At 40.2% G+C, this 25317-nt stretch overlaps 3 long non-coding RNA genes across 26 annotated transcripts in view; 2 read left to right on the top strand and 1 right to left on the bottom strand.

Moving 5' to 3' along the window:
* LOC116929095 overlaps positions 1-25317 on the top strand; it is a 72201-nt gene that overhangs the window by 32923 nt on the left and 13961 nt on the right. The gene's annotated exons all lie outside the window — the stretch shown is intronic.
* LOC123475552 lies at positions 109-25044 on the top strand. Its single transcript, XR_006650871.1, has 2 exons — positions 109-179; positions 23887-25044. It is a non-coding gene; the product is annotated as an uncharacterized LOC123475552 (long non-coding RNA).
* LOC123475551 lies at positions 14974-17098 on the bottom strand. The gene is made up of 3 exons (XR_006650870.1): positions 16782-17098; positions 16522-16629; positions 14974-15800 (listed from the first exon to the last, which is right to left on the bottom strand). It is a non-coding gene; the product is annotated as an uncharacterized LOC123475551 (long non-coding RNA).

Below are 25317 nucleotides of genomic sequence, written 5' to 3'. Positions count from 1 at the left end.
TTTTCCGGTTTTTTTTTTTTCTCTTGCTCGTAACCTTAAACCCACCTCCTCAGGGTCCTGCCTCTTTTTATTTATTTTTTATTTTTTTTCTGCTGCTTCACCTCTAGCGGCCAAAACAGTCAGGTGTACACACGTACCGAGGAGACGGGGCACACAGACGCACGCCACGTACGGGCCAGGTAACCGAAATAATAATTTAAAAAAACAAAACAAAAAAGAAGGCAAACCTAGAGGGCGCGAGTCATCTCTCGTTGTGTATTTACATTTTAATTTTAATTTTTTCAAGTGCCTATTTTATTTGTTTTGTTTTTTTTGTTTTCCTGTCGAATTACGTCTACAAATTTGTGTTTTGTCACATCTCGTACGTGCAGATCTTTAACTTGAATCAATTGACATCAGAATTATTTTTTTTTTTTATTGTTTTTAAGAATGGCCGATATTTTTGGTTTTTAAAACCGTTTTTTTTACTTTATTTTTACTTCTGCCGTTGGTGGTTTCATTCGAATGTTGTTTTTTTTTTAATTATTATTTAATAAGAACGACCAGCATCTTTTTGGCACGTTAATTTATGCGGTTGGGCAAGAGACTTGTGTTAGGCAAGAAAGTCTGAGGCCGACTGGTGAGTCGTCGCTACGAAACGTGGAACATTTTTCCCGTCTCCCTTTTTTTTTTTCTTTCTTCTTCTACCACCTGTTTACCTTGTTCCGCCGCTATGGCCCAATTTGGCGCCACCTACTGGATCCGTGTCTATGCGTTCATCCTCATTCCATTGCCGTCCGTCTGCGTGACTTTCGTGCAGTTTTCGGGCGCTCACAAATACTTGATCGGTATGTTGGAAGGAAAACAAAAAAAAATGCGTTTGGGCAATCCAGTTGAGAAAGCAAATCCAGTGATCTAAATTTAAAAAAAAATGTATTTATTACAACAACATAAAATCGAATAAGTTAATAGAATTTAAAAGAAAAAAAAAAAAAGGGTGGAATGAATCAGCATGGGCTATCTAGCCAGCCGTGATGGGGCTAGAGATCAGTGACAAGAAAAAAAGAAAAACGCTAGCCGCTGCGAAAGAGCATTGAAAGAAGAGAAAGGTAAAAAGAAAAAAAAAGAAAAATAAATAATAATAATAATAATAATGCGAGAGGATAGACTTGCTGCTATCGCCAGCAGTTGGTTGTTGTGTATCATTTTGACTGTGGCCTGTCAAATCACGGTAGGCGATTCGACAGTCATCACTAAAGAGTTCTGATGACTGTGCACTGTTGCCAGTAAAAGAGAGAGAGAGTCGGACTGTGGGGCTATTATTATCAATTTTCATCCAGCAACATTTTTTTTTATATATATTTTATTTGTGTGTGTGTGTGTGTGTGTGTGTATCTCTTTTTATTGTTTGCGCTGTTGAATTTTCTTTCGGCAGACTGGCCTTCTTACCCCGTTTTGCGTTTATTTCATTTTCATTTGAAACAAAATGCCATGCAAAACGTTTGTCGGCCGCTTTACATGCGCCAGAAATTAGAAATGATTGAAAACATCTTCACCCTTGTCCTAATTAAATAGATTTTTGGCGTACAAAAGAGATTTCGTTGTGAGGGAAAGGCAGAAGTGAGGCGGGGTGAAAGCGGCAGAGAGAGGGCGTAGTCTACCTAACGTGATTCATAAATCACGTATGCAACGACAGTCAAAAAGCTGCCCGTTGAACATATTTTTTTTTTAAATTTTATTTTTCTTCCTCCCCTCTTGACTCTACGCGTTTCTTCTTTTGTTTTTGTTTTTCGGTTCCCCCCAATCCCACGCATCCCACCAGAAAATATTGATGGATGGATTGATTGGAGAGGAGCAACAGCAGGCGAGCCACTAACTTGAGCGCCACCGCTAAACATCTTTTCATTTTCGTTCGTCATCTCCTTTTCCCCCATCTCGCAACACATCTCGTCTCTTATTTTCTTCTTCCATCGTGTAGTCAAAGACAGTCGCCTTTTTCTAGTTTCTTCTAATCTCCAGGAAAAGAGAGAAACAAGAAACTGACGATCGCTCGCGTTCGATAAGAAAATTGAAACTCGACTTCATCTTTCATTTATTTATTTATTTTTTTTTTTGGGTGGGGGGGGGAGGCTCGTAAAGCAGGTAGCACACGACGCAATGATTTGTTTTGCAATCATCGGTCCATCATGGTCCATTTTTTTTTTCTATTTTTCGTTCAAAATTTGCCATTTATGGAACCCGAGCGCAGATAAAGAGCGACCAAGGACGGCAGACACAACAGCTCGTTGTGTGTGTTCACGTTTCGAGTGGGCCAATCCGTTGCCACTTGTTTATCTCTTTTCTGGCCGTCTTGTTGTGTTGATGACAATAATTGTTGGCGCTGACGTTGTCAGTCCGCTATCGTCATGCCAGCCGAACAGAAAAGAAACAAAAGCCAACGTCAACCTGAAGAATGTCACGCAATAATAACGCAGACCTCAGTGGGATGTTATTCTTTTGATTATTATTATTTATTATTTTTTGTTTTGTTTTGTCCTTGTGGCCGACTGATGCCATGTGGTTTCTTATCAATGTTTGAAATGCGGGGAAGATCACACGGTCACACTGAAAGATTTTGATTATTATTCAGACAGTTTTGGTGTTTCTTTTCCTCGTCGAGTCACCTGGAACGTGGTTGATGAATTCCTCGAAATCGGGTGACTCGACGCTTGTTGTTGTTCAATCTACTAGAGGCTACCAGCAGGTCTTGGGTGTGAGTGAAGCTCCAACACACGCGTATTGTTCTGATTCTCGCGCGGGTGGGCGTTTCCCCAATTCGGCCGCAGTCCAAATTGTTTCTAGCTGTAAATCCCTCCCTCTATAATAAGGTTAGGCAACTTGAATTTTCCAACCCAACCCGAATGAAATATTTAAAAAAAAAAATTTTTACTTTTTGCATTTCGTTTTCTTTCAGAGAAAGAAAGAAAAAACTAAAATTTTGTTAAGTCGTCCAGCTCCGGTAACAAGTCGAGTCATTCTAACGCGTTGATTACAACAAGGTTCTCCGTCGCCATGACTTAAAGAAAAAAATGACAACAACAACAACAACAACGAAAGAAAAAGATAAATAAAATGGATAAAGATTTAACTTTTTCTCTTCTTATTGATGCTTGTTATAAGAGAGAAGGATGTAAGTAATCAGAGGGGTCCATCGTTTCGCGGAAAGGCGGCGTGTCCTGGGCGAACGCGGACACGAGCGATTCGTGGTCCGAAAAAGAAAACAACAGCAAAGAATTCCTGACAGGATGGGGACTATTAAGAACGAAAGGGAAAATGTACGAGCCTAACGTATACTGTTTTATTATTGCTGGAAAGGAATTTGACTCTAGATATAACCATCGCCGTTAATGAGTTGGCCTTTTGGGCATCGTGATTTCATTTCCATAATCGAGCTCCTACGCACAGAGCCGCAACGGCCATTCCTTTCGAATAATTGGGTCTCCCTTTGAGGTTTAGATGAACTTCTTTTGTTTTTTGTTTTTTTGTTTTTTGTTTTTTTCCCGCTGGTCCAGCAAGTAAATGTCGACAAAAATCATGGCGCAATACGGTGGACGTGGGTCTTTCGGGTCACGCAATAGACGCTTCAACTCCGCCTTGTCCCTGTGCAGTCGGAGCGGGTCTGTCAATGAAAACCGAAATCTCCAATTTTGGGAAGAAGAGATGCAAAGAAGCCGAGCCCCGTGAAAGAATGCAAAATGCGGTTAAACTGACGTTTGGGAATGGCGTAGGGAAAAAAGAAAAAACAAAAGAGAAACGAGTTATTTGGATAATAAGGTGCTCGTTTTTTGTTGTTGTTCCATACCAAAAAGCACAAAACCACACGACCGCGATCCTTCTAAAGAGCCATCAAACCGCCCCTCAAGTCGATGCTTACGTCGTTAATACAAGAATAATGTGTATCATGTTTTTGATGCGGTCGAGTCATCAATTTGTTTCTTTTCTTTTTTCTTTTTATAAAACAGGAGCCAGCGGCGAATCAAATCGTTGCGGTTCTCCAACATTTTGTTTTTTATTTCTACTTCGTGTCTAACGTGACTTTACTTCTTGGAAAGTGGACAATTGGATCGTTCCTAATTCGAATGGTGATACCCGACCCTGACGTAATCGATGGGAAAGAAAGAAAGAAAGAAAAAAAAAACAACTCGGAATTTTCATATTTTGGGTTGAATATCACGAAATGAGACGGAGAATTGTGATTAAGTTGTCCGCCTCTCGTTCACGCCGTCGCCGTGACCTGATGGATCGTCACGCTCTCTCATTATATGATGATGTGAATAACCGTCCGCATCCAGTCCGTACCCCCGCTCCGACTCTTTTACCTATATACGTGCTGGTGTCATTCATTCGAATGAGTCAGCAACAGCTCCCCCCTCTCTCTCTCTGTGTGTGTGTGTAAATTGCGAGCCGCTCTTTTCCCATTCGTCCGATAGATCTAATAGGCTGTACGCAAGAAAATGGTAGAGAGCTGTTCAATTATTCAAATGAGGCTCGCGTATAGAGTCGGCCGTAGTGATTAGCACCTGGCGGCGAGGGAAGTTACCGACAAGAAGAAGAAGAGGGTGGGGTGGAGCTGTTAGCAATTGGTTGTTGATTATTGGAACTATACGCGGACGTGGCAATGACTTGGCGCCCTTTACCAATCCTGAATTCCTACGAGAAAGTCACCTGTTGCGTCCGTTTTGTTTGTTTGTTTTTTTTTGCGTAGCGTTGCCTGCACCTTTGATTTGATTTGATTTAAATCCCTGTAGTAAATTAGCAGAGTTTTCCTGGTATTGTGATTCATCGTTGCAACGCCCTTTAGTTTCGAGATTTATGTTTGCCGTTGCGCAAATGGACCTCACGCGAAACGAGTCTGAAAAGAAATAAAATTAATGTGATGTCGCATCGATTGCACCACAGGATTTTTTATTTGAATAAAATTCTTCTTTTGCTTGATTTTCTTTTCCTTTTTTTTTTTTTTTTGTTTCTTTAGAAGAGAGAAAAAATAAAAGATAAAATTCCTTTTACTTAACGTCTGTGTGTTTGTCCAAAGTTTGTCGAGTGCTGGGCAAATGTGGACACGACACCACACGAACCCATCCTCTCTTTTGATGTTGCCTGCCTTCCTGTTGTCTGTCCCTGTTGCACTGTCAACAACGAAAAAGAAAGAAAGAACAAGGAAAGGAGGGCGCCCCGTTTTGCTCAGTTCGAGTGTCATCGCCTTGTCGCCTTCACTTTTATTCAAAACGCTTTTTTTTTTTTTTTTTTTTCTCTCTTTCTTTCCGTGTTGTAGAATCATCACGCAGCTTCTAAACATCCACCTGATACCCCACACACACACCGGTCTTCTTCTCTATCCCACACAAACATTTCTTCTTTCTTTTTCATTTTTTTGGAATGACATCACGTGTCAACTTGCCGTCTTCTGTATGCATTTCTTTTTTCTTTTTTCCTTAAAAAAAAAAAAAGAAATAAAAGAAAACTATTGTGTCGCTACAGCTACTACTTTGTACTACTGTCCACACACACACACAGACACACACACAAAGCTGTTCGTGTGTGCGGGGGCTGTTTGTCAAGACAGTTGACAAGTGGTCAAGTGAATATTATATAGAGATGTTTGTTTGTGTGTCTTTTGTCCAACGTTCCACGATGGCATTCTGACTTTAAAGACGTAAAGATGATGGGTTCAAACTGTTTTTTCTTTTTTTTTTTTAATAAAGAAACTCGCCAAAATCCCTTCTATTTTCAAAATGTTACGCGACACAATTCCAGCAAGGACGACCAACAGCTTTTTTTTCGAATGATTTATAAACGTGCGCTTTACATCCGCACGAACGTTTCGTTTTTTTTTTTTGCATGGCACGTCTGTGTCCCCACTTAAGGGGTGCCCCTCAACAACAAGCAAAATGGAAGGAATAAACAGTTTGTTTCAGTTGCGTACGTGCAAAAGAGAAAGAGACAGATTACTCACGATGATGTGCTCATATACTTTTCGCCTTCGCTCCTATGGGGGTATTACGCTGTTATACGAGACGGCACGTCACGCTTGTGTTCCACATAACCGGACGTGCCGAGCTAAAATAAATAAAAATAAATAAATTTGAAGGAGGAAAGAAAAATCATAGGAGATCAAGAGAGAAATATGTTTTTTCTTTCTTTTTCTCTCTCTCTCTCTCCGAGGGACTTTAACGATTCAGAAGACTTGCGAGCTCTTTGAACTGTAAATCATACGCGTAAAAGTCGCCAAGATGATGGGGGTTGCTTGTCTTCTTTCGGCTGTTGCTTTGCACGTTCGCCCACTTTTTTTTTTTCTTCTTATTTTCCTCCTGCATTGCGCTGTGGTCGTGGCTTTTCGCTGAATGCTGGAAATGTGCATCCTGGAACATCAGTAACGTACGTGACAACACGCATTTTGGCGTTGAAGTGATTGCATCACGATTTTTAATCGTACGCTTTGCCCACCCACTTCTTTTCTCGTTTGTTTATGATTTTCTGAGACATTTTCAAAAGTGCCCGCCATCGCACATCCAACAGAGGCCGTGCGTTCAACGATGTGCGTTGTACCCGCTCTCCGTCTGTATAGCGCATCCGATTTGAATATTTCTGCGCTCATTTTCGGCTTGGTGCTGACACGTGTGACTCGATTTTGAAAAGCGTTTGATCGAGCCCTGCCAACCGTTGTCGTCTTGAAGGGCCTTCGTTTAGTCGTCGTTCTAAATAGCTGCCAAGCGAGTCTGATGGGCAAAATTGAAAAAGGACCTTGGGCTTGCAGCGCAGTGGCTATACAGACGTGAAAGATCGTATATGACATGCGCGCAAGAGCTACGACATTCACCAGAGAGTTTCAAGTAGTTTTGGAGACATGTGAAGGGAACAAAAACGAAATGCTGACGGTCATCGTTTTCTTTTCTTTTTCCTCTTTTATTTTATTTGTTTCTCTTTATTTTCGTGGTGTGTGCGAGGAAAATGTCAATGTTTCGTGTGTGGCCTCTTTTTTTTTTTGCTCTCTCTCTCTCTGTCTCTCTCTACTCTGTATGCGTTCTACGGTTTTACGAAAGACAGCATCGACGACCCGATTATTTAGTTGTTGTTTTGTTTGTTTGTTTTTTTCGATTTAGAAATAAGGAAAATAAGAAACAAACCCGTTTTTTGTTTCGGCGATAGTTGAGATCGTTAGTGCGATGGAAAACAATCCTGCTGGAGTGCCGTCAGTTTGAGCCGCTAGACTCTCTCGCCTCCCCCCGTCTTCCTTCGCCATCAATAAACCGACACACGGAGTGATTGAGTGATTGAAGAGGGAGAGAAAAGACAACCAGAATGGATTAAAAAAAAAAAAAACAAAAAAATGTTGAAAGAAACCTGAAACACGACAAAGAAAAACAAGAATTTTTGTTTTTGTTTTTTCAGATGATAATAGATAATCGATAATTTTGTTTCGATTGAGCACGTGGAAGTATAGTCGAAAAGCAACATATCTTCAATCCTGTTATCGATCGCCCCACTTGCGTCTACTTGGTCGCGTCTTTCCATTCTGTTCCGATTGACAAAATCTTAAGATTTGCGCGTCCAACTCGGCGGTGACCTCGATCCCAACAATTGCGCAAACGCAGTCTACACGAGCTGTGCACAAACAGCCAACAAAAGACGTGACGATTGTCTAGAATCGTCAAGTTTGTACGTGCGCAGATTGAAATTCTTGCAGTGTCCCTCCGATGGTCGTTTGACGAAAACAAAAACAAAAACAAGCCCAAACTGTGAACCTGACTAGAATTCGTTGTTGAGGGTGGGGCGCTTTTCGCTGCGCGTCTTTTAACGCACACCTTCCAACAATTGTTGCGCACCAAATAATTAAGAGAGACTTTTATTGTCTTGTAAACGTTAGGGCCGTCTGCTGCAACTGGTGTAGAAACGAATGCCAATCCCAAAGGAAAGAGGACGGAAACATTTTGTGTTTGTTATTCTGTTTTTTTTTTTTTTTTTCAATAACAAATTTGATTGCCAATGTCATTAGAAAAGTCTTTGAAAATGTGTGGCCATTCATCAAGCCGTTTACGTTCGTTATACGCGGTGAATAACAAACTAGCGCAGTGTGGAAGGCAAGGCCGCCTGCCTTCACTATTCAGCCGGACGTTGTGTGTTGGTATTTCTTTAGTTTGTGCTTTGCTTTCGCGAAAGAAACGCACCTCAAGCCGTCGACTGTTGGCTGACTTGCTTACAGCCGACGGACGTGTATTGCTTTGTTAAGTGCTCAAACTGGCCGCGCAGACGAGAACGACACGGTGCACACTGGAAATGGTCGTTTGACGGAACTGTCTTGTCTCTTTTCTTGTCCCGTCAAGGCTCCGTCTTGTCCGATGGCCGAACGCCGGTGCCACAAATCACGGATCGTGCACGACGTCACTAGAAACAAAACGAAAATTGTCTGCGTGTCTTGGTTGTTTGTTTTTTGTTTTTTCTTGTCGATTTTTTGAGCCTTTTTGTTTGGGTTTCGTTGCTGCGTGTCTCGTTCATCCGCGTCATTTGCTGTTTGTTTTTTTTTTAAGGTCAGTCACCAATCAACACAATCCCCCCCCATAAAAAAAAAGACTTTTTGGTTTAAATTTGATTCAACATTTCAATGATTAGCCAAGAAATAGTAGATTCTAGCTGATTTATTCTAGTTTTATGCTGAACAGAAATCTCCCTCTGCTTGACAACAAGTCAAGTGCAGAGAACAAACTTGGGCCCCATGTATCTTACCGTGTGTGTATAATGTTGCGACGCCCACCTGCCGGCCAACTAATTGCCGACTCGCAGCGGGGAATGCACGGCGCTCAACAGTTTGTCCCGCCACGCTGCCCTTTTCGCGCTCCCGTGATCTCTACTGTGAACGTAATCGTGCACACACACACACACACACACACACACACGAAAACGAGTATAACTCATTTCTTATCCCTCCCCTCTTTATTTAGACATTGAATTTTCATCGACTCTCTCGCACACGGTATAACATTCGATCTTTTCAACGCTGCCCCAAAGGCAGTCGAGCGAAGGGCGAAACAAAACAAAAATGGGGGACTCAAATAATAATAATAATAAAGAATTCACGCGGCCTTTTTTTTTTGTTTTTGTTGCCGTATCGTGTGTGTTGGCGTTTTGGGGGGGGGGGCGATCCGCTGGCTTCACACACACACACACACACACACACTCACTGTGATTTATGCATTTTTGCCTGTGTGAATGTGCTGAAATGTTTTTTTATTCCTCCCCTTCTGCAACAGAATGTGCAACGTGATAATAAACACTGCTGTAGAAAAACAAAAATGGCGCCCGCAGTGCTGCTAATATTACACGAGAGGGAGGAGAATTTTTCTTTCGCTTTTTTTTTTAAATATTTATATTCTCTTTACTATTATTATTTTTTAAGAAAAAAAAGACCTTCTCGTTTTTCTCCCTAGAAATGGCGGCTAGTAATCCCGTCTGTAACGATTTCACGGTCTAACACGCTCGCGATCCCAAACTGTTTTAAGTGTTTCTAGCCATTTGCATCCAAGTTCTCGCATTTTTTTTTTCATTTCTTTTTAGCGAAAGCGGCTCGCACACACACACACACACACACGCACGGATATACAAAGTCTTGATGAGTTCAACAGAGAAAAGAAGGGAAATATTCTTTAAAAAAAAAATAAATAAAAAGGACTCGGGAAACGGATTCGAGCGGGAAATTGTGTTTGCCGCCGCAGGGTGATGATGTTCATACCGGCGGGACTGACGTTATCGCTCATATATCGGACCTGATTGTTTTTTGTGTTCTTCTTCTCCCTGTGCTGATCGTTTCTCCGATTTACTACGACGAGATCCAGCGGAGCGCACGTTCATTGCCGTCCGTTTCCTCGTCGTCCCCCCCCCTTGCCGTGAAGAGTCTGCCGTCTTCCCGACCATAATGAGATGCATAGTTTATATAGACGCTCGTAAAAATCAGGCAAAGCCCATCAGAATTTGAAGAGAAAAATGAATAAATCGGCACAAACTTTTTCTTTTTCTCATTTTTTTTTTTTTTTTGAAACATCTTTTGATTTGTTGTTTGTTGTTGTTGTTGTCTTGTTTTTTTTATATGTTCTCCCCTCTGCTGGCAGAAGGGCAAGACAAAGATCTAATTAGGACGACTTTTTTTGTGTTTTGTTTTTGTTGTAGTTTGGGGATTTCAATCATCTTTTAACTTGTGATTTTTGCCGTTTGCCTCTCGGCGGAGAGCTTCTTTTCACGTCGTGTGCCGATAATGCTAATGAAGAGGAGGATTACATTTCAGTCTACGAGACAGAGAGAAATAGCTTCTGCTTTCATAATCAACAAGAAAAATGAAACTTGAAATAGAACGAACGGAACGAGAACAAGACCAGTCGAGAAGCCAAAACGAGGCAAAATTCAAATGAAAACACCAGCAAGAAAAAATGAATAGATTTTTTCCTTTTTCTTTTTCTTTTTGTGTGTTCCTCCATGACGGATTAGTTGAGTCGAAATTTCAGCTTCCTGGGTGACCCGAAACTCGGCTGGCCAACGAAGACATCATCACTCATTAGTCACTTTTCTTTCAGAGAGACGACAAGTGGCAGACCTGATCCCTTTTCAGTCTAGTGCTATTATTTATTTTATTTATTTATTTTTTTGAATTTTGAATTTTGTATTTTGATCTCCGTATTCATTCACTAAAACTCTGTGTGTTCCTTTTCTTTCTTTGATTCGTTTGTTTTGCTTATTCGGCAAAATGGCCCGACGGCGCGGCTTGGAGGGAAGACCTGCTGCTCATTTCGTGATTTTAGGGTCGCATTGCTTGTTTGATTATAGCACGTTTTTGTTTTTGTTTCTCGGGAAAACGTCAAAACAAAAACAAACACAAAAATGTGCTGGGCTTTTTTATTTCCATTCCCTCAGGTACATTTAAAATTATAAATAATAATAAAAAAACAATGTGGGAAACATGAATCGCCGTACGGCGGGGAGTTTCTCGTGTTGCAATGAAACACCGGGCCAAGTGCCACTGTCCTTTGCATTTGTCACTGCCGACGTTGAGCTTCTCGTCCCCCACCCCCATTCTTTATAGCTCTCGATTGATTTTCTATTCAAAACGCAATTGGACAAGAAAAGTCTGTTATGATCATTCTCCTTTTGTTTTGTTTTTTTGATTGCTTTGCACTGCCAATTTCTTTTTAAAAATGATTCATTTCGCCAAAGACAACGGCGATCGATTGCGGCAATCGTTCGTGCCGATAATGACTGACATGTAATCAGCTGATTTCGATCGGTTCTGTGCTGGTCACACGATTTCACTAATCAAAATTCGGTGAATTCCTGCAAGTTTCCTAGTAGACGATGATTTTGATATTTAATTGTTTCAATTCTCTTTTTGTCGTGTATGTGTTGGATGGCGAAATCGGGGCTAGACGTTATCAAAATAAGGTTAGAGTTAACATTTCAAAAAGACAAACAAAATAAACAAACAACTTTCCACGTTACGAAGCCGGTGCGGGCATTCCTATTCGGAAATCTGGTGCCGGATCAGCTCTGGATTGGCTGCAGGAGACAGGTGCATTTACGTATTCGAGCCATTTCGTTTTGTTTTTCTAACTTTGGAATCGAGAGAGAGAGACTCACTCAGAGTGACACGTCGTGACATTCGACAGCCCTCCTCCTCTTGTGCATATAATATGAACGAATGTGAAAGACGAGCCGATAGATACGAACACCAAAACTTAAAAAAAAAAACAAGGGGGAATAGAAAAGAAAGAAAGGCCGAACAAGAAAACTGGCACTCGAATTATTTGATGCATCAGAATGTCCGCTGGCGTTTTTGGTTGACACGTTGCCGACAAGTCACGACTGGCTTCTTTCATGTTATTTCGTTTTGTTTCGCTAACTTTTCGGACATCAAAACACATTACAGACTCTTGTCTGTTGTCTTTGCCTTGCCTTTCCTGTCTGATCGAAACAAAACGAACGACAAGCCTATATCTTTGAAAAACGTGTGTGTGTCTTTATATAGAGTCCGTGGCCATTCGTTTAGACAGTCTCTATAATGTGTGTGCGTACAGTGTAATGACGCAACGCTCTGCAATCATGTACGCTTCGTTTTGCCTCCTTCACCGCCGCTCTTTTATTTTTCTTTCTTCTTTCTTTTTGATGTTTGAATGTTGTGAGCGTTCATCGCTGATGCGTGTTGTGAACCACCTGGAACTTGTATATTTGAGTAGCTAATCAAGCGATATAGCCACACTTAAGGATGGCCAATTAAGACTCGACCGTGCTATTATTTTGTCCCCCTTTTTTTTTTTTTTTTCTTTAAGAGGGATTTGTTTAAAGACATCAGCCGCAAATGAAGTGTGTCTTTGAATCTAATTTCGTTTTACGGTCGGTTGGAATCCCCCCCCCCTATTTTGTTTTCCCGTTAGGCTACCGACGTATTCGATATGCAACGCTTCGTTATTTCTCTAGTCGTTTATTTTTAATTGTTATAATTAATTTTATTATATTTTTTTATACATTTTTTTTTCTATTATAAAAAGTTAATATTGAGACACTATGGCTGAGTTTAAAAACATAAGGTTTCTATTGACCCGTCTCGGTGAAATACTTTAGGGTCTCTTGTTTTAAATGATTATTTTTAAAAATGTATTTCAATACAAATGCTGTTTTTTCTTTTGTTGTTGTTGTATGTTGTTTTTTGTTTTTTTCTCAGTATAGTTCGCTAATGATGTCGTGTCTAGCCGCTATGTTATTTCGTTTCGGTTATGCGAGACGCGAAGTGAAAGTTAAAAGGCAGCGCAACGTCTATACGTCGTTCTTGTTTGATTTTCGTTTCGGTCTCAACGTGTTTGAGCACCGCCATTTGCGCACACACACGAAATCGACTTTCGACCACTGTGTGCAGGAATGAAGAATATTCTCACGTCTTATCGGCTTTATTAAGAAACTTAACAAAAAAAACAAACAAAATATATCGGGGTGATCAAGGAGTCGACCTGTTTTCCGTGACACACACAACAATTTCGAGTATGTCTTTTGATTATTTTCTTTTTCAGGCATGGCGCGCAAATAGCTTTATAGCAATCAGGCTCTCCCTTTCGATATGTTGCAGCCGTTGCCATCGGGCCACGGCCAGCAAAAATTTAATTTCAACAAGAAAAATGCTCACTCACGACAGGTGTGTGGGTAACGAGTACTGGAATCTCGGCGAGCTTCTATTGTTGTTTTCTGTTTGTTGTATATCTATACAACTAGTACGTCGAAGAGCTAGAGAGAGAAACGATAATAATTGCCACCAACGTTTATTTATTCAGAAAATTCTTTAATTTTTTTTAATCATTTTTTTTTTTTTTTTTTCAAGAACCTGTTGCTTATTTATTTATTTTTTAATAATAGAGTAACACTTGGACTCTTTCTCTTAATGTTGTTGGATCTTGTGAGGCATTTTATCCCGCGGCTGGCGTGGCTGATTCAATAACAACATTTTTTTTTTTTTCACTGTAATTTAGCGAAAGGTGCAGCACGCCTTTCGCAGCTTTTTATTCTATTTAATTGCCGAATCGCAACTGGACAATTTTTTGAAAGTCCGTGATGGCCGTTGGTGAACATTTTTTTTTTGTTGAAATCGTTGGAGGTGTTATTTGTTTAAAGCTCCTCTTTCCACATTTCTAAATTGTGTTTGTCTTCTTTCTTTTCTTGTCAATGTCCATCTTCAAGGAAAGATTGCACAAATAAAAGGGGGTAAACAAAAAATGAATCATTTGCGGTGTACCGTTGCAGGTTGTTGCTAGTTATTTATAATGCAGCTATTTTCGGTGGTGCTCTTCGTTTGCATCGGTGGACGAGAGGACCCCTATTTTGAATTTCTTTGTGCTCAATTGCATCTCGACTTTTAAATAGCCGCTCAATCGTCGCTATTCAACGACGGACTTAAACACTTTGCTTTTCTTTTCATATTCAAATCAAACGTTTTGTTCGTACATGTCGCTGGCATCTTCAAATTGAACGTCCATCGTTCGTGAACATAAAAGAGAGAAGCTGACATTAGAATCTACTCATCTTTCATTTGCTATTTGATTTATTTTTAATATATATTTATTTTTTAATGGAGAACTGAAGACCTTTGCGTGTCTCATTGATACGAGCAAATGCGTCCGCGAAGATGAATCACACGCGTGTGTAGGAGGCCGTGTGTGTGTGTGTGCGCAGACAGGAGAAATATAAAGATCAATGGTAGGGGGGGGAGGGAGCAGATCAAATCAAAAGTGCCGGCCACGCAACTCGCGTGATTGTGTGGGCTTATTTTCTTTCGACTTTTGAAATGATGGCTCTCCCCCCATTGGTAATCAGCATATAGATCTATATATTCTACGTGATACGCTCGTAATGTTGTTTTCTGTTTGCTCCTCCTTGTGCTCCCGTTCAAACGCCAATTCATCAAATGGCGTGACTGTGTTAGGAAAACACAGGTTCACCTCCTACTTGCACAAATATTACGTGTAATGTGTATAGATATATATATACACACACACACACACACACACACAAGAAGGTAATTTCTTGAGAACGGAACGCAACAAAAATCATGAGATAATATGCATAGCTGTGTGAAACTGGATTGAGGGAGTGGTTGGGAATGAGGCATCGGGAGACGAGAGAGGGGGGGGGAGGCTTGAAAGGAATAACTCTCTTAGCTTTTATAATGAGTTCTCACCACAGGGGTTTATACGTTTTGGTGCATTTTTTTTTTTATTGTTATTATTTCAGGGTCTCTCAGAATTTCGTGTGTCGGGAATTGTGTTTTTTTTTTTTTTTTTTTTTTTTGCCGTTCAGCAGAAGATAATTTTGAAATCATGGCGTCATCAATAAGTGGAGTAATGGAAGCAGGCTAAAAAAATTCGGCCTGCAATTGCTGCAACTAAATCTAATGGTTGTGTTGAGCAGGTGTTGGATTTTTCTATTCCCTTTTTTTAAATATTATTATTTGGTTTGTGATTTTATTTCAGCTTATTTTAATTTCGCAAGATTAAAAAAAAACAAAACAAACAAATTAAATAAAAGCAAGAAATGAGAGAGCCGCTCGCTTCAATGGCATTCCAATTTTGGAGGTTGTGCGCACCGGACTCTATGGCTCGGTTCAAATTCTTTTTGTTGTTGACACTGGGCGTTAGCACATGCGTCCACCATGGAACCAGCACCTTTTTGCTGATGGGCTTCGGCAAGGACGCGCCGAGAAGGTCGTCTGTCCGGTTCGTTTTCTCCACGTTACGTAGACGTGCCCTCAAATATTGATAGAATTCCTGAACGAAAGCGCACGTCGTGAAATACACACACACACACACACACGAGATAGAGAAAGGAGAGAGCAAATAACACACAAAACAACTGCCCCTTTGGCCATTGAGGTCAACAGCGTTTCGAAGTACAATTAATCAAGATTTTCCCCCCCTATCTTTTGTGTGTGTATGTGTGTGTGTGTAGTAGAGGGAGGGGTAATTAAAAGGAAAATACATATATAAATACCGCCCCTGTATGTGTATAGCATCGCAAAGAGGAGCCCGCAGAGCATTCAACACGAAAACTATCGAGCGAACGTTTTTTTTTTTGTTTTTTTTTGAAAATTTTTTTAAATAACTTTTAAAAAAGAACAACACGCACAAAGCGAAGGAGAAGGAAAAAAAAAAATGTGCCTTTGAGTGCCTCATTGGAGTCGTGTTGTTTTATGTCCAACCTGCGTTTCGTCCCTCCGACCAGGCAATTTTTGTTTTCTTCCCGTTTGTGTTGGTTATTCTTTTTTCCTTAAAAAATAAATAAAATCTCGTAAACTCAGGTCCGAGGCGGAGAACGAAAAGAGAACAACAACAAAAAAGTCAAGATATATATATACAGTATATAGGTATATATATATTTATTTATGTTTGTTGTGTTGTTTTGTTCTTGGCAAAGCGTAAACGAGCGCGGTCAGGTACTGTCCCAATAACAGCGTGAAAGTCGTAAATTACGGATACTAATCCTTATACATGCATACGTGTTTTGTAAGAAGAAGAAGAAGAAGAAGAAAGGAAAGAAAATAGAGAGTCAAAACCAAACGTTCTCGCCCTGTTTTGCCTACACAACTCGAGCAGTCGGGCCCCAATTTTTGTTTTGCAACTGGGACGGATGATGCAGGACGAGTCCCGCGTCCGGCTTCCTCGCGGACATTACGGGGTTGTTTATATATGAAGGAGGTCAAGTCATTAGAACATTCATCTTGTTTTGTTTTTTTTTTTTTTCTTTTGGGGGTTTTCCTCTCTGAAAATGATGCAACGGTGTAGGTGTAGGCAACGCTATCGCCATCACAGAGAGAGAGAGAGAACTATGCAGTGAAATGAAATGAAGGAATGTCATTAGAAAGAAGGAAGAAACGAGTTGAAATCTAGTCGATCCAGTCCTTCTCATTAGCGAGAACGAGAAATTGAGCTCGTGCTCGGTTTCTCGCGTTTGTTTGAATTTTTCAAAGAACTGTCGAATTTTTCTTACCTGTTGAAGAGTGTGAATGGGGAAGGGCGGTCATCGACGAAGGCAGGAAAGAGAACAAGAGAGACCTGTCATCGCTTAATTGAGCCAGACATTCCATTGCTGCAGCTTCTAAAATAGCGTCATTTATTAAGTCGCAATCTAATCTGCGCTGGAACATGTTACGTGTGCTGTGGAAGAAAGGACTTTGAAAAAACGACACGGTCCCTGTACCTTTCGTCATATCATTTGATAAAAAGAAGGTTTCTTAATTATTCACGTACCGTCCAAGTCGATAGAAACTCTCTTTGAATTTTTGTCGATTTCTTTTTGGGAAATTCAGAGTTACGATTCGCTCGATGTAAATATCGCCGATTGAATCGTGTGCGAGTATTGGTGCTGGGGGGAGGTGGCCGACCCGCCCTTTTTGGGGTGTGTGGGAACAATGTTTGAGACGTTCTCTCAAGCGAATCAAACATCGCCATCTCAATCATTTTTATGTTTTGCACGCAAAACCGCTCACAACTGGTGGTCAATAAAAAATTAAAAAAAAAAAACGGGAGGGAAGAATAAAAACAAGCGGCAACCTCTTACCATATTGATGGTGCACAACTATAATAATACCATTTATTCCTGATGGCTATACATGGCTTGTTCTTCTTTTGTTTTTTTTTTTCTTGTTTTGTTTTTTTGTTGCATAACACACTCCCGATCTGCTGTGTGGTATCTGCTTGATATCGATTACCATGTCTGGTTGCCTACACCACAACGATGACGTCATTGATTCCCCACTATGATGTCGAATTGCGTTAGTTTTCATATATGAGTTCGAAAGAAAACAAAAATAATGTTTTGAATGTGAAATTTAAAAAAAAAATAAATAAATAAAAAGATTTAAAAAAAAGGGGGAGGGGGGGAATAGAAATCGGCGTGACAACGATAAACTCGACCGATTTCTCCCGACCGGTTTTCCTTTACAGACACAACAGGACACACACGCACAATAGACGAATAGATATGCTGTATAAATGTACACATTCTGATTATCTGTATCTATTATTCTGTCCAAGGTGATATCTCTTGTGTCTCTCTCTCTCTCCCTTTTCGTCCAGCAGCTCGTGCTGGACTGGATTCGATAGTCCCTCTCAAAAAAAAAAAAAAAAAAAAATGTTGCCATTTTCTTTTTTCACGTTTTTTAAAAATACATTGACTAGTGCACTTAACATTAAAAAGAAGTAGAATATATAAAAATTGGGCCTCGTTTCTCACCTCTTGTTTCTTTCTGTGCTCGTGATTTTTGGCTTTTTATGCAGCAGCAGTCTGTAGAAGGGAGAGAGAGAGAGAGTATAGGATGATTGTTGAGGAGAGATTCATTTAAAATCAAAAGAAATATCTCTGTGGATAACAGGCAGCTCGAAGCCCGGTGAGCGACAGTGACAGAGCGATGACATTCGGTCCGCCAAGCACGTCGTCTTTTCTTTTTGTTGTTGTTGTTGTCTCCTTCGTCTTTTGGGACCTACGTCGAACCCTCCTTGGCTTAATTCATGCAGTTGGGCTTCCCAGATGATTATTTTATTTATTTATTTATTTTGTTTTGTTTTCAGTTTGTTTCATTTACATATCATTTGACGGAACATGAATTGGGATGAAGCTTGTAAACTCTGTTCGAGAGAAAAGAGATTATGAAATGCACTTGTGTGGTTTCTTTGGAAAGCCAATCGATTAAAGACGACCCTGTTTTTTTGTTTTGTTTATTTTGATCTTTTTTTTTTTTATTTTGTTTGCCTCGACTATAGCCATTAGCCTAAATATAGCTAATGCATCTTTTTCGCCTCTTGGATTTCTTTTCTTTTCCAAGTATTTATTTTCGGGGCTCGTCATCCTTGATGACCGTGTACCCCCCACTGGTCAGCCACTCTCCCATTTCCACGGCTTGGGTGTGTTACTTGCTTGATCACTTAATAGTTGCTCACGACCGTTTTCTCCGATTCTGATTCATCCGACATACATTATGGATGTCCCTCTTCTCTTCCTTTTTTTTTTCTTAGGGAGAGGAGGGGGGAGGTTCATCCGTCAGTTCAAAGGCGATTCGCTGGCGCTTTGTACATCGTTTCATATAAGGACGTGCTGGCTGTATGATCAAAACAAAACAAACAAGACCTGTCCTATCAGAAAGTGTAATGAAATGGTCCTTTTTTTTAATGCGCACGTGTAATGCATCAGCCAGGTTTTTCTTGTTTATTTATTTATTTTTTTGGTGGGGGGGAATTCCGGCACGGACTCGTCGTCGACATCCGGGCAATTTTCAAATCAAAAGAAAAAAAAACCTTTGGTATTTGTTCGTGAAATAGGACGGGAAAACAAATGTAGAAAAAAGGGGGGGTGGGGACACAGCAAAAAAAAAAAAAAAGACAACAAGAGGACAAAAGAAAAAAAGATAAGGAAAGTAAAAAAAAAAAACGGGGGGGGGGACTGGCTGTGAATGCTGATGCGGATTATCGAGAGAGAGAGAAAGGTGGTAGACATTTTTATCCATCAATAGACAAGGTAGCTAGAGGATTTAAAAATAAAATAAAGAAGAGGCAGGATGCACATAGCAGAAGCCCAGCATTTTGGACGATGTTTTATTACACGCTTTCTGGCCGTCCCGGTTGTTGTTGTTGTTGTTTTTTCGGCTTCATCGCAGTGGCCCATGGATCGATCCGTCAATGGTGCGCAACCTTTGGCTGCCCTCGCGCCCAGTCCGCTTTCGTTGGCCATCCATCGTCTTGAAAAATCTATTTTAAACCAAAAGAAAGAAGAAGCTTCACATTTTTTAATCTTTTTTCTTTTCCAAGTTTTCATTTTTGAAAAAAAGAATTCAAAATAAAATAAAGAGGCACCTTGACGCAACTTGTTATTATCAGGTAGTCGGTGCCACTGACGGATCGAGGCCATCGCCATCTCGGTCTGCTCAAAGGACTCAACTTTAAATGTTGAAATAAATGATAGGTCATAACTAAACATTTTCGGGTGTGTCCTGTTTGGTCAGCGGCGCAGATGCGCGCACAAGAATTTCATCTTCTGCGCAGCCGCTTTTCAAAAGAATAGTGTTGGGGCTACCGTTAAACGACCGTCTGTGTGTGTGTGCGTGTCTGTGTGTGTGGATGCGTCCGTATAGAGTCTGCGTTAGTGGTGGCAGTGCTGCTATATAGTTGTAGTATAGCTCTCGCACAGGTTTCAATGGCACCCCCAAAAAAAAAACATAAGAATTTTGTTTCTTTCTTTTTTCTTCCGCCCTTTCCCCCCCCCCCCTTTTTTTAACGATGGAATCGCGAGATTTAGACTGGCTGGCGGACTAGCGCCGCTAAAGTCGGATCTTTTTGTGTCGCCCTTACGCGGCGTGATGATGGTCCGGATTGCTGAAAGACGACCAAATAGAGAATATACATTATTTCCCCTTTTTTCTTTCTTTTTTTTTTCTTTTTTTTTAATAATAATAAAAATTTTGGAAATTTCTGTCCTTCTCTCTTTATAACATTTTCCGCTTTTGATAATACATACATAATAATAAGAAGTCTATATAGTAGCTAGCGAAGACTTGATGTGGCTGTCTGGGAGGTCGTTTTCAACTGGTTAATCCTGACTCTGGACATTAAGCGGGTCTCAAATCAAATTCCAACAAGGAGAAAAATGCAAAAAAAAGAAGAAGACGCCAAAAAAACGAGAAAGTTAGCTCCTTTTAGAAATAAAAAAAAAAATCTTTATATTATTTTATTATTAAATTTTTTTGGCTTGAAACCATCATCGCTTTCGTGCCCGGTGCTGGACAATGACCAAGATACGACTAATTCGTCGTTAATGGAGCCAAGAGCCACGGAATGTCTTTAGCTGCTCGTCTTTTTTCTTCATCGCTGGTCTGAAATTCCGAGAACTCGCGCATGCGATTAACCAAACATCATGATCGGCCAGTTTTTTTGTTTTGTTTTTTTACGCTTCCCTTTTTCCTGGTAACATTTAAAAGATCTGTCACGCGTATATATAAGCAGTACTTGTCCCGTAAAACATGTTGCGCAAAAAATATGCAAATGAGCTACGAGGCATTGAGCAATTGCTTTTTTTTTGCGCTTTGTTAGAAAAGAAAAAGAAAGAGAGACGATCGGAGACCTGTGTGTGTGTGTGTGTTTAGACACACGCGCGCTAAGTGGAAAGAGACGTGAACGAACAGAGACTTCCTGTTTGATCGGCTCGACCAGTTTTCAACAACAACAAGAAAAAAAATGGGTGGGGGGATGGCAAAATTTAAAAATAAAAAAGGAGAAAAAAATTATCGTTTTTCTTGACTTGTCATTCTCTTCACGCAGGTGTTTTTTTTTCGGGGTTGCGTGAGTCCTCGTACGCAAATATAGCAGACACAATCCCGCCCATGCAGAAAGTGCATTCCAATGTCGTCGGCCAATGTTCCAAGCAACAACAACGCAAAAAAAAACAAAAACAAAATAAACACCCGTTTTATCTTCTTCTTTTCTATTTTTTAAATTTATGTATTGGCTGCCTCATCGCGATCGTTACCCTATTGTCTCCGACCTCTTTTGTTCGCCAGGAATTTCAATCGAAAAATCTTTTTTTAACATTTTCTCTCGTTTTGTTTCGACATTTGTTGTTTTCCCGTATGCGAAGGGCCAAAAGGAAATGTTTCAAATCAGGTTTTCTCTCCCAATAACAAACACTAACCGATTTTGGGTTTGTCGAATTTTGATTTGCCAATCGTCATCAAATCCATTTCCATCACCTGTCCGTTTCCGATTTCGTGCACCTTATTGGCCAATCACCTGCTAGTTGGATATTTTCCATTTCGTTATTAACATTCTTCTTTTTTTCGATTCGTCTTTTATTTCCTGGATCGGGGCATTAAAAAAAATTTGAGAAAAGAACGACGTTTCGTTCGTTTTTTTTTCTTTTCGTGTGTTACCATTTCCGTGTGCGATTGTGACCTCGTCGTCCTTGTCGTTTCTCTCTTTTTTTTTTTTTCTTTGGTGTGTGTGGGCCGTCCGTTTTATAGAAAGAAAGAAAGAAAAAAAGCTGGCCGTCTCATTGCGAGTAGATAAATATACCAACCGCCGAATGAATGGGATGGTGATTGAAACAGACGTTGACGATTCTCCTATAAATTACCTGTACAGATTAGACGCTGGCACAAATCTCGTTGGCATTTTATTTATCTCTTCCTTTTTTTTTTTTCACCTTTTGCCTTTTTTTTTTTTTTTACGAAGGGAAAAAACAAAAATTTCGAGGAAAAAAAAAAAAAAAAGAAAAGAGAGTCGGGATCGAAAGAGGCCGCCGACACTGGAGCTTTATTTTTATCGCCACGGCCGTAAAAGAGAGAGAGAGAAAAAGGAGACGAAAAACGAATGAAAAAAAAAAAATGAAGAAAAAAAAAAGTTTTGTGCATGTTTATGATATCAACAACAACAACATAGACGTGAAGAAGAAAGTCTTTTTTTTTTTTTTTTTCGATATCTAATCTTCCAGGACGGGCTTATAAAATGGAAATCCACCCACCCTCCCGTTGGTTATTATTAGGCAAATTTAGAATGGAAGTGGAGGGACGTAATGCAATAACGACCGTGTTGCCATGCCCCATAACAATTTGACTCTTACACACAAACACAACGAATGTCTTGTTGTGGTGGTGGATATATATGGTCGTATCCACACACACACACACACACAAAAAGATTTTATTATTATTACAATATTATTATTATTGCAATATATATATTTTGTTTTTGTTCTTTTTCCTTTTTTTTTTTTTGTTTGAGTTATTTATTTTTTTGTTTTTAAACGAGCGATCGAGTTTTTATGACGCAAGCCGATCTCTTTGTGGCGGGGGGAGCACGTAATACCTGGGGATTTTCAATGACGCGCGAGTCACACTGTTGTCGATTCGCATACAAACTACTGTAAACACAATCAATGTAATCATCATCGATTGTTTGGCATCGATGGGTCCCCCCCGTTTGGCTTCATGTCAAAACGAATCGAGAAAGCCTGTCGTTGGAAATATCAGTCTCTGCAGTCTGGAAGCTTTTTCTTATTTATTTGTTTGATTTTATTGGACCCTTGCGTAATAATTAGACGGTTGAGCAATAAAGACAAGCGATGACAAGAGTTTAAAAACATGCAACAGGTGAGAGGAATAACACGCTGCTAGTTTGCCACATTGTAATAGGGAAATTTGAGACAAATAAAACGTGAGGTGCACGACGGTGGCTCGTGAACGCCATCTAGCCCGTATATCACGATCCTCGAGTTTCCCGCAAGACGTAGTAGACAACACTCCATTTGCATGACGGTATAAACAAACAAAGAATCAGTTTTGATGCTTTCGTTTGCGTTGGATCTTTGCTCGTTATGCCATGCTTCGAAAAAGGCATGTAAAAAAAAAAAACGTGTTGCGCGTTTAATGTGGACGACGATGTGTGGCTTCGGGACTTGGCGTGATCTTCCAGTTGCGCACGTGCGCTATGCTAAATAACTACGTAGGCGATGTGTAATATACCCACCCGTCTAATCTCTCTCCCCATTTTGTTCTGTTTGTCCTGTTGCGTCCACAGACTCCCGCAGAGTCCCGGCTCGATCAATCTCCTCTCTTTAAGCAGTCAACATTTTATTTTATATTTTAAAGGAAAGGTAAAAAAAAAGAAAAGGATAACAAGGAAAAATGTTCCAGTCTGACAGTCACCACACAGAGCGTCATATCATCATCGGAGACAGCGCGTGCGGCCTCCCACCTAGCGCCTTAAAGGCCTACATTTTTTGTTTAGCTCTTTAGCCGAAATGTTGTTTTCATTTTTTCAAAGAAAAGAGTCTGTCTGATCTCATTAAGGTTTATTTATAACTTCCAGCCATTTGTTGAGCTGTCTGTGCAACGTTTACACACGAGACAGGATTTCAAAAGAAAATGTGGTTACAAACGAGAACAAGAGTCTTGACTAATAAATCACGCGGAAATACATGGTCGGCATCCGTTGCGTGACACATTGATTTCCCGAAGTCCGGTACACATCGTTGACGGATCTCTCCTATACGAACTATACGTCGTCCTTCTTTTCTTTTTTTTTTACGGGTGGGACAAACCTATCCATCTGCGCTTATTACGCATTTTCTTCTTAACTCGATGGCCGTTTGTGTGTCGCTCGCGCGAGTACCTCATCCATCTGTGCCACAGCGCAGATAACCTCCATAAAAACCACTAGTAATGCTTGTAATGTTATATAGGATGTTTTTTTTCTTTCTTCTTCTTGTGTATGTATGTGTGTCTATGAAAAAAACTAAGACATCCATCTAAAACATTATTTTTTTTTTCTTAAAAAAATGATCCATCCGTACGTTTTGAAATTTTCTTAGCGGCTCGTGTTCCGATTGTTCGACAGCGCGCGTCACATTAACTGTTTGATGCGGACGACTATTGTTACAACTTTTGTGTCGGCCTGGTGTTACAGGAATCCATCACCTTATTCCAAATCTGTTCCATGAATCTGGTATATCTTCTCTGGCAATGTAGCACAAGTTTGTTGCCGTGCTGTGAATCATCGAAAATGTCGGAAACCCATTCAGCAGCCACTAACCAGCATCTGAAAAAAAGAACGATATCGCGCAGGACTCTCTCTCTCTCTCTCTCTCTGCCCGGCGATTGTTATCGGCGCTATAGAATTCCGGTGACTCCATCTACGGAACTTGTAACGTGGCAAAACGAATGGAGATGAAGAGAGGGAGAGAAAAAAGAATGAAAATGGTGGGAGAATATAAGAGAAGACGTGACGGCGTTGTGTTTGGTGGAATTTCTAATCGTTTCATTCCATCGTGATCGGTCAATTACTTTATCGGCGTTGTGCACAGAATATGCACCATCGTGAGCGTTCTACTTTTTTTCTTTCTTTCTCTCTCTCTCTCTTTTAACAAAACGCATACATCTCTTTTGTGAAATTTGTTTTGTTTTTGTGTGCCTTTAAAGCCGTGATCTATGGCTTCCCCCTCCCACGCTCACGTGAAAAAGAAAAAGAAGAAAAAAAAGCTTCGTTTCACTTTCTCTCGCTTACTTGCAATTTAAACAACGAGGACATCACAACACAATCTGACCGATCTCTGCCGCTGACCTCCCAAGCAGCCAAACCAAATCGAACCTCCCCCAAAAAAAAAACTGATTGGAAACTTCGATTTATTTTGTTTATCAGCGTGCGTCTATTATTATATTCACTATGCTCCTTTTTCTTTGTCTCTCTCTCTTTTTTTCCGATCAATTCGTTCCGCCATTTCTCTCTTTCTCATTTCTTTTCACTTGTTGTATAACACAATAACCAATTGGTTGGTGGTCTATTGGCGTTCGCCATCGTAGCAACTCCATTTCCATCTTGAATAACAAATTAAAAAAGAAAAAGAAACAAATGCTTTTTTGGAACCGGCGTGTGCCCGCCAACAATCGAACGTTTTTTCTTTTTGAATGGCTCTTCACGTCACCTAATGTTATATAAGAATATACACGTCCTAATCTATTTTGACGGCCAAGCAATTTGTTGGGATTCATCGTCGGGACTTGAGCTCGTTATGTGCTTGCTCTCCGTCATTAACATTTACGTCGCTGGAAACAAGCACGCATTTTCTCTCTCTCTCTCTCTCTCTCTCTTTTAGCCATTTCATTGTTGCATTATGAAAGTACTGGAGATAGAAGAAGAAAAACTCTTCTCATTATACCGTTGATTAGTATTGTAAATTTATGGTGATGATCAACAACAACCAAAAACTCTCTCTCTCTTTTCTCTCTCTAGCCAATTGCTCTTA

This window comes from Daphnia magna, linkage group LG8, assembly GCF_020631705.1.
Source record: "Daphnia magna isolate NIES linkage group LG8, ASM2063170v1.1, whole genome shotgun sequence".
NCBI classification, from domain to species: Eukaryota; Metazoa; Arthropoda; class Branchiopoda; order Diplostraca; family Daphniidae; genus Daphnia; species Daphnia magna.
The sequence above is the reverse complement of the archived record's forward strand: the minus strand, read 5'-3'. Positions and strand labels throughout refer to the sequence as shown.